At 38.8% G+C, this 17,306-nt stretch overlaps 1 protein-coding gene across 6 annotated transcripts in view; it reads left to right on the top strand.

The window, feature by feature from the left end:
- The window catches only part of Lypd6 (LY6/PLAUR domain containing 6), a 139,196-nt gene that overhangs the window by 70,987 nt on the left and 50,903 nt on the right, over positions 1-17,306 (top strand). The window contains exon 2 of one of the 6 annotated variants that reach the window (XM_040294292.2): positions 17,123-17,241. The exons of the other annotated variants lie outside the window; for them this stretch is intronic. The gene's annotated coding sequence lies outside the window, so the exon portion shown is untranslated. The remainder of the gene's footprint in view (positions 1-17,122; positions 17,242-17,306) is intronic. 6 annotated transcript variants of the gene reach the window in all.

A 17,306-nucleotide genomic window follows, 5' to 3' on the forward strand; every position in this document is an offset into this window, starting at 1 on the left:
GCAGTGGCAATTTTGATGGATGGAAATTTTCTCTTTATGAAGTATTCCTTTATTTTTCTTATCATCTAATAAAACCAAAATAATGTTAGTAGTAACTGTGATTTTGTCATAAGATAAAAAAGAACGAATAAAAATAAAAAGCATTTTCATGTAATATTATAGTGTTGCATACATCTGGGATACTGTTGAAGATCTGTCACTGCTTGTAATTATCATTGTTCTGAGAACCACTCCTAGAGCCTGATACTTAATGTTATAACAAAGAAACATAGGTGTTATTATGTTACAGTTTGTGTATTATAATATATCAACACTGATATTTAAACATAATTGATTTTCCTGGTAATTCTATGAACTATGAATTTTACTTTATGCGCTTAAAAAATGCTGTATTGGGAAAGAGTTCATAGCTTTCTTCAAACTGCCAAAGGGATCCATGCCCCGCAAACGGTCAAACACATATGGGATGTAGGGAGTGTGGGGTGAACTGCCAGCCCAGATCAAGTGAGAAAAGCATTTCAAAATACAAGCAAGGTGGACACCTCTAATTCCAGTGGCTCTGGAGGCTGAGGCAGGAGGATCACAGTTCAAAGCCAGCCTCAACAAAAGCGAGGCACTAAACAACTCAGTGAGACCCTGTCTCTAAATAAAGTACAAAATGGGGCTGGGGATATAGCTCAGTAGTTAAGTGTCCCTGAGTTCAATTCCCAGTACCAAAAATAAAATATAGAGGAAAAAAAATATATGTATATGATATATGTATATCATATATATATAAACAACTAAAAACAGAACAAAAATTGTACAATGTTAATTTATAAATCATAAACTATAAATACAAAATTATGAATATTTATGTATTATAATAAATATAAATAAATAATTCATTAGAGGGTTGTTAAGAGATGTGAAGGACAATCCAAAATTTCCAAATGGAAAGATGACACTTCTTCATACTGAAAGTGTAATGAACAGTAGCTGGAGATATTATTTGGCTTTTGCCTTTTATTTTATTTTTTTTCTTTATTTGTGCATTCTTTAGAGAAAAAACACTACATGGGCAAAGCTTTGCTGGATCACTATTTGTTTAGTCTACAGGTACAAGAACACACAGTCTAGGCACCTTGGACTCCAGGCAAGCCCTTAAGATACAGGTGGAGAGGCCAGTGGGTCTGTCATGGGGGAAGCTGGCTGGGCAGGTGTCCTGCAAGTGTCCAGGCCCTCCAGGAACAGCCTAGCTGAAGACTGCCTGTGGCGGAGGTGTGGGAAGTCCCAGCATAAGGCCTGCTGTGTCCTTGGTGCTGCGTGGGGGACGGGGGCATGGCAGACTGTAACAGCAGTAGCATGTCCTCTGAGCACTTCTTGCTCCTGCCTCCACCCTCGCCTGGCTCTTCACATTCTTACTGGGGATAAGAAAGAAATGGATTTCAAAACCCTAGTGATTGATAGGTCTGACTCTCAGATACCTGTTTATGTAGCAAACAGGGAGAGCAACATCAGTGTTTGAGACTCGTGATTAAATCATAAACTATAAATATAAAATTATAGTTTATGATTTAATCACAAGAGGAGGGGGTCAGGGTGTGTGTGTGTGCACCCGTGACCATGTGCAGGCACACACATAGGTGTGTACATTGCTCAGTTTCTTTCAGGAGGATAAGAGAGGAGCAAATGTGTAAACAAATCTTTAAGCTCTGGGATTATGTATTCATGTGAGCTTTTTTTGGGAGAAAACTACAAATGGTTCTATTGTAATTGTGTTATTTTATTTTAGTAATGGTGTTATTCTGTTAGTAATTGTGTTATATTTATGATTAAATATATTCAGACTCTCTGGTAACAGAATTGTTTATGGTGTTTGCTACTTGATTATGGTAGCATTTTACAAAAGGGTCAGGGCAGGTTTTCATGTTTTAGAAAAGTGAAGAATGCAGATAGTTTGCTTTTGGATGTTAGTGTTTGCGCTAAAATCTGGGACCTTCACAGCACATGAAAATAAAATAAGTAATAATTCTGAAATCGCACTGGATGTTCATGAGATGGGTCTCTGTTTACATCCTCACTCTAGGCACTTAACTAAATAGGGATTTATTTTTCTTGGTAATAAGGAAAGTGGGTCCCAGGTAGATGTGAGAACTCTGAGAGACCAGTCTCATTTCATCTTTACATATGTTATGCTCCTCAAAATGACAGCCACACATTTTGGCTTCTTGTCTGTGTTTTAGACAATAGGAAGGGTAAAAAGGCTAAGAAGGGAATACCTAGGCCAAATCTGATCATTTCTTAGCACCCCAATCAGTAGCTCCCACCAATCTCATTGGATAGGCGTGTGTCGGAATTGCCTCTTAGGGCAATTCTGGGAAGTGTATGTTAGGTCTGGCAGGTTGCCACCTTAAATGAAATGGTTCTGCTTGTAGTGAAGGAAGGTTGGTTGGATTTGGGATAGGCAACCAGTGATGCCTGGCACAGGATCTCAACCATGCCCCTGTTGTTCCAGCTGACTGGGCTCACCTGTAAGGCATTTGTCTAGTCATGTCTTCCACAAAGCCCCTGGGAGCCCCAGGAGGAGATAATTTCCAGTTCTTGAGAATCAATGATGTTCTTTAGCTATTCATCCAATATCCCATCTAACTTACCTGTGTCAAATGGAAATCCCTGCTTAGTATAAGGGCTACTACATTACATTGGTAAACACCTTAGACTAGGGTCTTTGTAAAGTATTCTGAACTCCTAACACATGCTTGGCCCATAGTAGATGCTTAGTTAAAGTTTGTTAAACTGAATTGAAACCCAGTTAAACTTACCAAAAGATCTCAGAGCACTTTTAGTTTAAAATTTCAACCTTTTTCTTGAGTTATAACATATACATTGACAAGTGCCTCTGTTGGATATAATTTTAGATATTTTTAATCTTCTGGAAAATGCTGTTGTTGGCACCAGCACGTGTGAATATTTGTGTGAGTGCACATGTGTATATGTGTACTTGCTTTCTGTGATTTGTATCTGGGTGCATTCGTTAAATGAATTAGTTATTTTCTGTGGCACAAAGTGTTTTGACAACCATGAATTAAGTAGGAATTAAACATGGTGGTCTCAGACACAGCATTCTAGTGCTGTGACTAAGGTACAGCGTAACGCCCAGGGATGTTGGATGATAAATGAGATTGCTGACTTGAAAAGTAACTCTTTCTTCTCCAGAGAAGGGCCCTATATTTATTCCTGGTGCAGTAAATTCTCTATTCCCCAAGTCAACAGATAAGCGGGGTGGGGGGGGAGTGCAGATTGTCTAAAGGTCATTGATTCTTGATGTTGGAATTGAATTATACTGTATTTTGGATGTTGGCAGGAAATCAGGTTTTGGTGTGGGTAAAGCAAGGCCATTGTTTAAGGCAAGTCAGTATTTCATGAATTTGCATTATCAGGTCCCATCTACACCCCATTAGGGCAGATGATGTGTAATACATTTGTGTTAAGAAGGGCCAAGTCTTTGCAAAACATTTGTATATCTATGGCTATCCTCAAGTTTTATCTTTATTATCAGATTAGGTCATAAGAAAGGTGTGTATTTGGCCTCATTAGCTTTAGAAATGCTTTTACTGGTTTATGTTTATATGAGGCACATCTTCAGGTCTTCAACAGAACCACTGATGAATAGACGGGAATGATTGTTCTGAAGGCCTTGTGGCTCACAGTGTGGTCCTGGACAAGTAGCATCAGCATTACCAGGAAACTGTAAGAAATGCAAAGTCTTTGGGGATCCAAGATGGTGGGCCAGAGGGAGGCAGCATCCTGTGTCGCTCTGTGACCTGGGACTCAAGTAGTGAGAATACTGCATCTTTGCGAGTGATATTCTTGCTCCCATGCAGGGCTCCAGGCCTTAGCAGTCAGAGTAGGTCTCCCAACTATTTGCCCACACAGGACTATCGAGTGCCCAAGCAAGACCATCCATGGCAGCAGCACCTGCACAGAACTTTCAGCCACTCATCCGAGCAGAAATCACAGACACTGCCCCCATGCAGGACACTCAACAGCTTCATATGAACAGGAACTCTGGCCGCCACTTCCAGGTGAACCCCTGGTCACCTCCACCTTGGAACTCTGAAGTAGCAGAGATAGTTCCCTATGCACAGTAGCCTGCCTGCATTCACACACACTCTGAACTCTTCATCCAACACCATCACCCAGCTCCCCCCACCTGACCCGACACCCCACCACTGAAAGCAACCACCACCCTCTTGGGTCACCTTCCTCACCATCCTTAGTGGGGGCAACTCCCAGTTTGGAACTCCAGCTGGCCAGGTACCCAGTTTCTAACTGCACCCTCTCCCCAGCAGCCGTTAGCCCAGCATAGTGAGTGCTCAACACAAAACAGCTCTCAGGGGGGCAGGTGCACAGTGTGCCAAAAGCCCCATGCTCAAGAGCCCTGGAGAGAAATGTCCCTCATTAGGAAGTAGTAAGGGAGAGGGTGAGTGTGATACAGTTTAGAGACAAACACAAAGACAGAAACTGGGAGGTCTTCAGGCAAGATAAGGAGAAAGACCAGGTGCTCACATCACATGAGTGGGCCTAGAAAGAGATCCTTGAGATGTAGTCTCCCTTCAGGGATCAGCGGGTCCCACACCCCACTTCTGGGTGCCCACCAACCAGACCAACCCTCCCACCCTGGTAACCTTCACCATCCTGAGGGCAGAGATTCCAGCTAATAACAGATGACCCCACCTATTGGATGAGAAGGGAAGCAGGAAAGATGCTCATCTCCAACCAAAACAATTTCTTCAAGGTTTTTTTTCTCTTCTCCCTCTCTATTCTCCTGCCCTCACACCCCCAACATATGTGAAAATAAGTACTTTTCATGAATTAGGACCTTGAGAACTGGGATGTATGAATAGTGTATTACACTTGTGTTGTATATTCTTTTTTCCCCACCAATTTTTACTATTTTAACATTTTTTAATTTTTCTTAATATATAGGGGTGTTTGTTTTATGTACTCGACTGTTTTCCCACTTACTTGTCTATACAAAATTACTTCCTCTCTCTTCCCTGCTTCTAATCTTCCTCTTTAGATTTCTCTTTTACACTTCCTAAGATATAATAACTCTATATCCTCACCTCCAAACTCTTCAGCATATCATCCTACTCCTCACCCTTGGTTCTTTGTCCACCACCAGAAACTGTAAACCCTTTTACAAACTTACAGAGTATATTGTACATAATAATTGAATTCACCATTTCTGTACATTATGACCAAACTGTAAATGTCTTAATAGCAAATATTTGTTTTTAGGTGGTATATTGTTTATATTGGGATCTGTTAACATTGTTCTTCACCTCAAAGGAGAGGTATTGAACCACACTATAAGCCTATAGGGTAAAAATGGCAATGCCTAGGATCCACAGTGCTAGTACGTAAGACACACAAGCAATATGAAAAGACAAGGGAAGAAAGTGCCTCAAAACAAATCAAGATATCACATTATTAGAATCCAAGGCCAGCACAGCAGAAGAAATTACAGAGAAGTAGTTCAGGATGTACATAATTAAAATGTTCTGTGAATTACAGGATGATATAAGAGAGCAAATACAGGTAGCAAAAGATCATTTTAACAAAGAGCTACATAAACAAATATAGGAAGCAAAAGATTACTTAAGTGGGGAGATAGAGATTCTTAAAAAAATAAATAAATAAAAAATACAAAAACCAGGAAATCCTTGAAATGAAAGAAACAATAAACCAAATTTAGTTCAATTGAAAGCATCACCAAAAGATGAGACCACTTAGAAAACAGGACCTCAGAAAATGAAGAAAAAATATATAATTCTGAAAAGAATGTAGACCACACAGTGAAAATTGTAAAAAAACCATGAACAGAACATTCAAGAAATATGAGGTAGCATAAAGACCAAATTTAAGAGTTATTGGGATAGAGGAAGGCATAGAGTTCCAAACCAAAGGTCAATGAAATGATTTTAAAAAATTTTCCAAACATGAAGAATAAATTGGAAAACCACATTCAAGAAGCTTGCAGGACACCAAATGTACAAAATCACAACAGATTCACACCAAGGCACATTATAATGAAAATGCCTAACATATAAAATAGGGACAGAATATTAAAAGCCAAAAGAGAAAGAAATCAGATTATATATCGGGGGAACCCAATTAGATTATGTGCAGATTTTTCAACCCAGACCCTGAAAGTTAGAATATCCTGGAACAACACCTCTGAAAGAAAATGGATGCCAACCAAGAATCTTATATCCACCAAATTAACCTATAGATTTGATGATGAAATTAAAATCTTCCATGATAAACAAAAGTTAAAAAGAATATATAACTTGAAAGCCTGCACTACAGAATATCCTCAGCAAAATATTCCCTGAAGAGGAATTGAAAAACAACAATGAAAATTAGCAAACAGAGGTATTAAACTAAAGAAAAAAACTAATCAAAGGAGAAACCAAGTCAAGTTAAATACCAAAAATAAACAAAAATGCCTGGGAATACAAACCATGTCTCAATAGTAACCCTTAATGTTAATGGCCTAAATTCACCAATCATAAGACATAGACTGGCTGATTGTATTTTTTAAAAAAAGACCCAACAATATGCTGCCTCCAAGAGACTCATCTCATAGGAAAAGATATCCATAGACTGAAGGTGAAGGGTTTGGAAAAATCATACCACTCACGTGGACTGCAGAAGCAAGCAGGGGTTTTCATCCTCATATCAAATAAATTAGACTTCAAGCCAAAGTTAATCAAAAGGGAAAAAGAAGGATATTTCATACTGCTTAAGGGAATCATTCATCAATAAGACATAAGAATAATAAATTTATATCCCCAAACAATGGAACATCTACGTTCATCAAACAAACTCTTCTCAAGTTCCAGAGTCAAGTAGAACACCAAACAATAATTCTGGGTGAATTTAACAAACCTTGGATAGATCTCCCAAACAAAAGCTGAACAATATAGATTGTACTCAATAGTACAATCAATAAGTTAGACTTAACTGAAATATATAAAATGTTTCATCTTTCAACAAGTGAATATACTTTCTTCTCGACAACATGGATCCTTCTTTAAAATAGACCATATATTTTGCCACAAGAAAGTCTTGGCAAATATAAAAAAGTAGAGATATTACCCTGCATTCTATCATATCATAATGGAATGAAATTAGAAACCAATGATAATATAAAAAAATAAAAACTACTTCAATATATGGAGACTAAATAATATTGAATGAACAATGGGTTGCAAAAGACATCAAGGAGAAGATTAAAAAATTCTTAGAGGTGAATGAGAACAAATACAACATATTGAAATCTCTGGGACACTATTGAGGCAGTACTTAGAGGAAAGTTCATTGCATGGAGTTCATTCCTTAAAAGAAGAAAAAGTCAGCAAATAAATGACTTAACGTAACACCTCAAAGTCCTAGGAAAAGAAGAACAAATCAACACCAAAAGCGAGGGAAATAATTAAAATCAGAGCTGAAATCAATGAAATTGAAACAAAAGAAACAATTGAAAAAATTGACAAAACAAAAAGTTGATTTTTTGAAAAATAAATAAAATTGACAAACCCTTAGCCATGCTAATGAAGAGAAGGAGAGAGAAAACCCAAATCACTAACATACATGATAAAAAAGGAAATATCATAACAGACAGTACAGAAATATAGAAGATAATTAGAAATTATTTTGAAAACTTGTACTCCAATAGAATAAAAAATATTGAAGACATTGACAAATTTCTAGAGTCATATGATTTGCCCAAATTGAATCAGGATGATATACACAATTTAAACACATCAATTTCAAGTGATGAAATAAAAGATGTCATAAGAAGCCTACCAACCAAGAAAAGCCTAGGATTGGATGGATATATATGTAAGTTCTACAAGATCTTTAAAGAAGAACTAATACTAATACTCTAACTTATTTCAAGAAATAGAAAAAGATGGAGCACTTCCAAACTCACTCTATAAGGCCAATATCACCCTGATTCCAAAACCAGACAAAGACACATCAAAGAAAGAAAACTTCAGATCAATATCTCTAATGAACATAGATGCAAAAATTCTCAATAAAATTCTGGCAAATCAAATACAAAAACATATCAAAAAGATAGTGTACCATGATCAAGTGGGATTCATCCCAGGAATGCAAGATAAGTTCAACATATGGAAATCAATAAATGTAATTCATCATATCAATAGACTTAAAGATAAGAACCATATGATCATCTCGATAGATGCAGAAAAAGCATTTGACAAAATGCACCCCTTCATGTTCAAAACACTAGAAAAACCAGGTATAATAGGAACATATCTCAACATTATAAAAGATATTCATACTAAGCCTCAGGCCAACATCATTCTAAATGGAGAAAAATTGAAAGCATTCTCTCTAAAAACTGGTACAAGATAGGGATGCCCTCCTTCACCACTTCTGTTTAACAGTTTTGAAACACTGGCAAGAGCAATTAGAGAGATGAAAGAAATCAAAGGGATACAGATAGGAAAAAAAGAACTCAAATCAGCATTATTTGCCAATGATATGATTCTATACCTAGAAGACCCAAAAATTCCACCAGAAAACTTCTAGAACTAGCAAGTGAATTCAGCAAAGAAGCAGGATACAAAATCAACACCCATAAATCAAAGGATTTCTGTATATCAATGACAAATCCCCAGAAAGGGAAATAAGGAAAACTACCCCATTTACAATAGCCTCAAAAAAATAAAATACTTGGGAAACAACCTAACAAAAGGTGAAAGACCTCTACAGTTAAAACTACAGAATGCTAAAGAAATAAATCCTTAGAAGATGGAAAGATCTACCATGCTCTTGGATAGGCAGAATTAATATTGTCAAAATGACCATACTACTGAAAGCACTATACAAATTCAATGCAATTCCAATCAAACTCCCAGTGATGTTCCTCACAGAAATAGAAAAAACAGTCATGAAATTCATCTGTAAAAATAAGAGACAACAGAATAACTAAAGCAATCCTTAGCAAGAAGAGTGAAACAGGTGGCATCACTTTACTAGATTTTAAACTATACTAGAGAACAAAAATAACAAAAGCAGCATGGTATTGGCACCAAAACAGACTGGTAGACCAATAGTTCAGAATACAGGACACAGAGACTAACCCATGTATTTAAAATTATATGAAATAAAGGCACCAAAAACATACACTGGATTAAAGATAGCTTCTTCAACAAATGGTGCTGGGAAAAGTAGAAATCTATATGCAAAAAAATGAAATTAAACCCCTCTCTCTCACCAGGAACAAAACTCAAAGTGGATTAAGGACCTAGGAATTAAACCAGAGACTCTGCATCTAATAGAAGAAAAAGTAGGCCCAAATTTCCATCATAATCAAATTAGGCCCATACTTTCTTAATAAGATTCCTATAGCATAAGAATTAATAAATGGGATCGACTGAAACTAAAAAGCTTCTTCTTATCAATAGAAACAATCAGTGAGGTGAATAGAGAGCCTGCATCTTGAGAGCAAATTTTTACCACTTGCACATCAGATAGAGCACTAATCTCTAGTGTATATGAAGAACTCAAAAAGCTGAACAACAACAACAAAATAACCCAATCAATAAATGGGCCATGGAACTGAACAGAGACTGCTCGGAAGGTGCTACATAAACAAATATATGAAAAAATATTCAACATCTCTAGCATTTAGAGAAATGCAAGTCAAAACTACTCTAAGATATCATCTCACTCCAGTCAGAATGGCAGCTATTATGAAGACAAACAACAATAAGTGTTGGCAAGAATGTGAGGAAAAAGGCAGACTCGTACATTGCTGGTGGGACTGGGAATTGGTGCAGCCAATAAGGAAAGCAGCATGGAGATTCCTTGGAAAACTAGGATGGAACCACCTTTTGGCCCAGCTATCCCACTCCTTAGTCTATACCCAAAGGACTTAAAAACAGCATACTACAGGGACACAGCCATATCAATGTTTATTGCAGTACAATTCACAATAGCTAAACTGTGGAACCAACCTAGATGCCCTTCAGTAGATGAATGGATAAAGAAAATGTGGTATATATACACAATGGAATATTACTCAGCAATAAAAGAGAATGAAATCATGGCAATTGTAGGTAAATGGATGGAGCTGGAGAAGATAATGCTAAGTGAAGTTAGCCAATCCGAAAAAACTAATGCTGAATGTTTTCTCTGATATAAGGAGGCTGATTCATAGTGGGGTTGGGATGAGGAGCATGGAAGGATTAGAGGAACTCTAGATAGGGCAAAGAGGTAGGAGGGAAGGGAGGGGCATGGGGATAGAAAAAGTTGGTGGAATGAGATGGACATCATCACCCTAAGTACATGTATGTATACATGTATGTATACTTTGTGTGCAACCAGAGATATGAAAATTGTGCTCTATATGTATAATATGAATTGTAATGCGTTCTGCTGTCATATATAACAAATTAGAATAAAAAATATTAAAAATAAAAAAAGAAATGTAAAGTCTCAGGCCCCACCTCAGATCAACTGAATCATAAACTCTGAGAGTGAGCCCAGGCAATCTGTGTCTTAAGGTCTATTATGCAGGGTCAAATCTGAGAACCAGTGGCAGGGTTTATGGCTGTAAAGTGAAGGTTTTCTCAAAGTGTCTTGCATAAGGGCTCTTAGACTTCAGCACCTAGTATAAATGTCTACTCTGATAAGCAGGCATGAAGTCTTTTTCCACATAACAAGAATGACATCACCCATTATGTTTCCATTTCTGCCTTTTCCTTCAGGAAACTTGGAGCTGTGCTTATTGCTCAATCACAGTCAATACATTTGCCTTGGTTTTTTATTTCCCCTTTCTTTCCATGAATTTTATTTGCTTGTTTTATTTAACAGCCTTACTATGAATCTTTTATTATAGGCTTTTTCTCAAATCCACTTTGCTAGTAAGTGGATTGGCAGTGTAAGGTGGGATATAATTTGAAATAAATTGACTCACTCAGGAAGTGATTGACAGTAGAAGTGTTTGACTAAGAAATGTGCTAGATAGTAGGAGAAAGTGGCCTGGAATTAAACATATCCTGCAGAAAACACTACTCTTGCCCTTGGGTACTTGTACATTATAAGAAAATGCAAATGGTATGGAAAGATTTGAAATGTACTCATAAACTCAACCTCCTCTTTCCCGTTACCTCAGTACTGGGCACATCTCTATGCTCTGATTTAGCACAATATTATACAGGAAAATAAATGAACAGAATAAATCAGCCTAAATTTTCTCATGAGCAGGGAAAAAAAAATGAAAACTGGTGTGTGTGTGTGGGGGGGGTGCAATGCCGGGATGGTGAGGGGAGAAAAGGAATTAGGAAAAGAATTTCATCTTTCTACTGTTATTGATTTATCACACCAGTTTTTATGGCTCTAATTCTTTCAGTTGCTCATCTCCCACCTCATTTCTCTGAGATTTGCACTTTCCATTTGTTCTTGAAATCAGTTAACAGTTAATCTATTCCCTGGCATTAGCACTTCCCTTGGGGATTTACCAATTGATTGGCCTTTTAATCCAGTTGTTAAAATTCTCCCAGTACTCCCTGACACAAAGCAGTTTCAATTTGTGTGTTTTAAAGTGTTAGCCAGGGTCATTAGGAAGGTGAAGTTCACATCTACTTTGTGGAACCAGGACGGTACCTGGCCGTGGATTTGCTGTGTGACTGCTGGTTTGGGAGAGATTTGGAACATTGCCAAGTCTGCTCTCATTTCTGGTCCCATCTACCTGCTGCATTCCACAGCTTGCTGAGAACACACCATACAACCTCTGCTGGTTACTGTAGAAGTGCATAAGTTAGGATGGGGCCAAGAAATGGCCAGTCACATCTTTACAACATAAACGTGGGTCTTCTGCAATACCACATTCTATGGCCAAGTCTCCCTAGAATCTAATTGCTGTTGTATTTGTGCATCTTTATAAATTTGTATCAGTAAAAATACGTACAAGTAAGTAATGGAATTTTGATAAGGCAGATGTTCAGTTAGGAAAATTGCAATGTACTTTTGGTTTTCTTCTCTCAAATTAATTTGTGTTTAATGCCACTATTCAGAAAAAGAAATTTCAAACTATGGGAATAATCTACAATTTTGAAGTGATTTATTAAAGCATTTACTGAAACATTTATTAAAAGTTTATTAATATTTTAAAAATTCTCATTATTCACATTTCTTGCATTCTTATTTACTTTCTATAATTTTGTGATGATAACAGTACTCATCCATTAAAATCCTTCTTTGGAAATAGCCCAATTATAGTTTAAAGTTAAATTTTTAATAACAGTAGTTTTTGTTTATTTGTGTTATATTTTTGTTTGTTTTAAAGATGTTACTATTTTTTTTTGAGAAATCAATGTTTGCCTTTAGTAGAGAATAAATGTATTAATGAAACCTTACTCCTCACATCATGCCATCATACTTTTTACATTTCTGTCTTTCTTATTAAATTCTGATTTCTGTGGAGATTAAGGGCTGATTCTTATTCAAATATGATCTTCCATAACATGGTACAGGGCTTGGGCCATGTTGGATCCTCAGAAAATATTTGTTGAATACGACAGTGAATTTGTTGCCTCCTCGGTGGGGCTAATGCAGTCTGCAGGAGCACGGGGCTATGAAATACCCAATGAACTGAAAGGACAAAATCAGAACTGTGATGACTTGACATGCACAGCCCAGCCTGTTGGAGTGCATGCCACAGGGGTCCCCATGAGGCCAGGGAAGCCCATCAGAGTGGTGGACCTCAGCAAGTAGGCATGAGACAAACAGTGGGTGTACTTTGCTTGCCTTCCTGTTGGGTTTCCTTTTCATTTTGAATTGGTTTATAGCACTTAAAACACAACAATCCCATAATGAAAAACTTTAAACACAATAATCTCACAATTAAAAAAGAAATCTAAATTTCTAAGGTTTGTTAAAAACTCAACAGATCCACCTACCTAGCCCTCCTGGCAGTGTTCATGCCACAGAGCACGGCATCACTGCTGAGTAGTGACTGCACTTGTATCTGGACGCACATTCTAGATTGGATCTCATTGCTGTCTTGTGGACATCGACCTTGTGGGATGCAAGCTGGGTGGGACAAATGTACAGAAGCCCATAGTTTTGTGTAAGATGTGGAGGAATCTATGCTCTATAGCCAAGCAGATCCCTTGAACTAGCCGTGTGAAAACAGAAATGGGGGAAAACAGGGCCAATCCAGACCTCAGTCCCAGGAGAGAAAGCAGATGGGGGATTAACCTTCTTGACATGGGTGCTTACAGCACAGGAGTGTGGTGTCTGCAAGTGAACTGTCAGCAGTAGGGTGCTAGGAGGAAACAGGTAGAGGCAGATGAGACAGAGGGTGCAGCAGATACAGATGGAATAGCTGCATATTTGACCTATTAGGGGAAACATTTTGGAGGGATAAGAGCTGGAGCTGGGGGAGCAAGGGGAGCTGTCAGACTATAGTGTAGGCCTTGGCGGTGTGAAGGAGGGAAGGAAGGGAGAGAGAAGGGAGATGGCTGGGTAGAAAGGTCTACCCTGAAAATTCAAAGACACAGTTAACCTTAAACCAAAGTTGCCTGTCAAAAGAGCCCCATGTCACCCCCAGATAAACCTGCTTTGGTATCCCTGCCATACTCAGTCATTGTCTTGGAGCAGTCTGCTGGTAGTGTGGCATCCGTGTAAATGTGGTGATGGATTTTAGAGCTCAGTAGCTAGGGCCATGGGCTAATCATGCTCCCCACAGTTGGAATTCTGAAAAACTTATTCAGGCTGATGCAACTTATCCCTTGTGCCTCAGGGGCACTTGATCACTGAGACACATCCCCAGTGTTATTTTCTATTTTATTTAGAGACAGGGTCTCACTGAGTTGCTTAGCACCTTGCTTTTGATAAGGCTGGCTTTGAACTTGTGATCCTCCTGCCTCAGCATCCAGAGCCGCTGGGATAACAGGCATGCACCACCACTCTCGGCACCTTCATAAGTCTTGATGACCTTTCCAGTAGTGTGACCCAAATACTTTTTCCCCAGGGGCTTACGTAAACCTTGTGGCCATGCCCTTCTCAGGCTAGAATTTGGTGTATATCTGTTGGCAGTTGTAGTGGAGGCACCTGAGTTAATTGCCCAGGATTCTTATGTCTTCCCATCTTTGTCTCCAGTGTGTAAAAGCATTCCCAACTTATCCTACTAGTTGGGTCAGTAATTCCTGCAATATTTCATTCTGTTGTTCCCTGGGCATAAAGAGTCCATGGTACCCTGGTGGTAGCTATAGTTTGAAGCTCAATAAGACCCTTGCAGTGAACTTTGGCAGGAGTAGAGCCCCTGGGGACCAGCCCTTTCAACTTTACAGAACCCAAAGTTTTACATACAGAAAGTACACAATCCCCTGGGGGGGGGGAGCATCAGAAGTGACAGGAGAATTCATTCTTGCTTATATGCTTTGGGCTTGGGGCTCACATATTCTTCCTGGGTGGGACACAGCATCATAGGAGGATTCGGATATTGTGCACACATAGCTTCCTGAAGGGTAGCACCTCATTCTTTCAGAAGATTGCTCCTGAACAAGGGTTTTGGCTGACATTTAGAAGGCTGTTCTAGCATTCTGTGAGGCCATCTGCTTCTGGGTGGCACAGTTTTTGATACTACACTGGATCCCACAATGTTGAGCCTGATCCTGCCCCTCTTTTTAGTGAAGTGAGTCCTCGGCAGATGCTTGGTATGGTGTACAGGATTCCATGCTTATGGTTCAGGCATTCCAGAAACCCCCAGATGGTGCTGGCTGAAGCTCTACTGCATATGAATGCCTTGCCAGTTACTGAGCCCTGCTAAAGTCAGAATGCTTGCTCATGTGATAGCAAGTAACATGCCCAGGATTAATAACATGTCAAGCCATTGTTACCACATGAACATTCTCCCTTTTGCAGGACTCAGTAATATGCCAAGAGCTGCTTTTCAAATGGGGATTCTTCTCTACTGCAATTGGCATGACCTTTCTCCTGAATCCCAGGAGCCTACTTTGGGATTCTCCCATTGCACTGTAGTAGTAACGGTAATGGTAAAGAATTTAAGCTATTTCCTGTGGGCAGTAGGAACCCATTGGAGATTTCTAACTATAGAGCTACATTATTAGATCTCTATTTTCAAAAACTTTAATACAGAAAAATTCTAAAGAAAAGAAACTGTAGGTAGTGAGGACAGTTGAGAATCAATTGCAATAGTCCAAGCAAAAATTAAGGATGGGAAATGAAGTTCTGTCCACATGATGAAAAATAAAGGGCTGATTTAAAAAGTATTTAGAAGGTAAGATCAGTAGAACAGGAGCACTTATATGTTAGCTGGGAGAAGCTTTCCAGTTCTGGGACTTGGGGATCTGCTGGGTTTGGAAAGGAACTTACTTGTTATGTTTTTGCAGTTGCATTTTATAGTAAAGAGTTCCCAAGGATCATACCACTAAAAGAAATTTGAAATGTGCTGAGTCAAAAAAATTAATAAGCTATATTTAATCAACTGGATCTTGAACTGAGCCCTAATATTAATTTATATTGAATCAATTTTTCTTCCAAAATTACTGAGCTAGGATAAACCAGAAATATATTGAACCACAATATCAAATATTGTTCTCATCTATAAACCTAGAAACTAGAGCAGAACCCAATACCTAATAGACATAGTAAATATTTATTTAATGAATGAAATCTCCCGACTAAACCTACAATTAATCTTGAGTTTGTGATATATTTTGGCCATGAGCATCGAGTTACCACTGGGAGATGTCGGAACCTGCAGAGTAATAAACATTGGAGGAGAAGTGCCTTCTTCACAAGCCTTAGGGTAAGTGGAGACTGGCTGGCTGTATTCAGTTTACAGGCAACTTGGGTGTTTCCTGAGGTCCTCTTCCTTACCTCTTGATTACAAGCAGGAAGAAACAAAATACTCTCATCACTCTGTGACACAATTCCAAGGAAGGGAAACCCTCAGCATTCTTACTTGTCTAGCCAGTGCAAAGCAAGATCCTATTATTACTCTCCATTCTGCCATTTTAGGAGGTTTTTTTTCCCTAAGAAAACAATGGGGAATAGACTCCATGGTGTAGTAACAAGGATGCTTCTCGCCATATTATCTACAACACAAAAAGTTGGAGCCATCTGAAATGGGCGATAATCTGGTTTGGAATAAGGTGGCATGGACTTTTGAACTACCTGCGTCTTGTAGTCAAGACAAACTGGATTAGACAGAGGACAGCTTCCCACATGTAAACAGAAATGCATCTCTCAAGACTCACACCCTGTCTCACATCCCTGTGCACCATCTTCTGCTTGACCTCTGTGGCCTGGGAAGGGACTGAAAGATCATGGAAGGCCTGGGTAGGGGCAGGGAGCCAGGTGTCCTCCTCCAAGAGGCAGCTCTTTTATTCACCCTGTTTCTAAGTGACCCAAGACTTGATGGCATAGTGTATAAATCTGATTGCCTCAGTTCGGGCTTCCACTCCATCCGCCACATGTCAACTGACCTGTCCTTCCTCTTCCTTGGTTTGCTCATCTGTAAAACTCGAGATTAAAAATAATAAACTTTCTCCTAGGAAATTGATAGAATCAAATGTAAAATGTTTAGAATGATTCTTTTTATATAATAACATTTTCAGTCATCAACTAAAGCTTAAGGTGAAGCTAGAGTGGGTCTCGGTGGCGGTCCTTAAACTCTGACACCTAGCTCCGTTTCCTTCCTTTTCAGATCCTTTGACCCAGCAGTACTGATCAAGCCTGGAGCATTTCCCATAGAAGTAGTCCTGTCATATTTTCTGATTTAATTAACACGACATGTTGGTATTCCCCTGGGTAATGACCAATCTACTTCACTCTAGTCCTAATTGATTCTGAAGTCACAACTCTTAAGTGGCTTCCTTATTCATTTATCATTTATTCAGGACTGCACTATGTGATACTGTAGCCACTGGCCACATGTGACTGTTCAACTTAAATTACAATTAAGTACAATTAAATTTAGTTCTTCAGTCACGCGTTTCAGTTGCTCTTCAGCCATGTGTGCTGACGTGGAGAGTGCTGACATGGAATGTGTGTGTCTCTGCAGGAAGTCCTGACTTAGACCCTGGATTCTGCTGCCCTTGTGGACACAACTCAATGGAACACTTATCATCCATCCCTACTATGCACCTGCAGAGACAGACTGGCTGGAAACTTCTGGGCCCTGTAAGCATAAAAGCAGGCATTTTAGCAACCAGTCATCTCATATCAAATCCCAGTCTTTCAAAACC

The sequence above is a fragment of the Ictidomys tridecemlineatus genome, chromosome 7 (assembly GCF_052094955.1).
Source record: "Ictidomys tridecemlineatus isolate mIctTri1 chromosome 7, mIctTri1.hap1, whole genome shotgun sequence".
Taxonomy (NCBI): Eukaryota; Metazoa; Chordata; class Mammalia; order Rodentia; family Sciuridae; genus Ictidomys; species Ictidomys tridecemlineatus.